General features: G+C 37.8%; 1 non-coding gene across 1 annotated transcript; it reads right to left on the bottom strand.

Moving 5' to 3' along the window:
- Positions 1–202: 202 nt before the first annotated feature.
- Positions 203–309, bottom strand: LOC145103483 (small nucleolar RNA R71). Its single transcript, XR_013706574.1, has one exon. It is a non-coding gene; the product is annotated as a small nucleolar RNA R71 (small nucleolar RNA).
- Positions 310–946: the final 637 nt, after the last annotated feature.

Raw genomic sequence — 946 nt, 5'->3', positions numbered from 1 at the left:
CCTCGATGAAGTCAATAACATCGTCGATTGCTTCAATATTCTGAATGTACCACGAGAAATGGTGTTGTTGTGAATGCTTTCAGTTACCTTAATAGGAGCAGCAAAAGATTGCCTAAAGGCACTCCCAATCGGTTCAATCACCACATGAGCGCAAATGCGTAAAGACTTTCTACAACAATTTTTACCATCATCAAAGGTTTCGAAAATCAAGAAAGCCATAGCTAATTTTGAGCAACAAGTGGTAGAATCTTTATATGAAGCATGGGAGAGGTATAAGGGGTTACTAAAGAATTGTCCCCAAAATGATCTAAATGAGCAACATAAAGTCTCAATCTTCTACGATGGGGTAAACGAAACGACAAGGCAACTCCTTGATTCTTAAGGACCATTAACAAAGAAGAATCCTGCTGAAATTAAGTAGCTAATCGAAGAATTTTCCAAACATTCAAGGGAGTACCACAACCCAAGACAAGACGGAGCTATGGGAATTAGAAATAGTGCTTCGGAAGACATGGCGGTTTTTTGCCACCGTTGAGTAACATGGATCGAAGAATGAAAAAGATGGACAAATCCATACACACAATACGGGTGGGGTGTGAAATTTGTAATGGGCCACATCTGACTAACGATTGACATTTAGATGAAAATGGGAATAGGAAAGCTCAAGTCTGCTACTCTAGTGGGGAGCAATTTTATGAAGATTGGAGAAAGTCAAAGAAAGAATGGTTTCTGTTTGAGGAATACAAAAACCAAACAGAAGAAAAATATAGACAAACCGGTCATGGCTTTTACCAAAAAGAACAACCAATACCTGAGAAGAAGGTGGACTTAGAGTCAATGCTTCATAGATTCATGGTGGTTTCTAAAAAACATCACGATGCAACTGATGTTACAATTAGAAACCCACAAGCTTCCATAAAAATAAAAAATAAAAAAAGAATCAACT

The sequence above is a fragment of the Lactuca serriola genome, chromosome 4 (genome assembly GCF_051521515.1).
Source record: "Lactuca serriola cultivar US96UC23 chromosome 4, Lser_US96UC23_V15, whole genome shotgun sequence".
In the NCBI taxonomy this organism is placed as follows: Eukaryota; Viridiplantae; Streptophyta; class Magnoliopsida; order Asterales; family Asteraceae; genus Lactuca; species Lactuca serriola.
The sequence above is the reverse complement of the archived record's forward strand: the minus strand, read 5'-3'. Positions and strand labels throughout refer to the sequence as shown.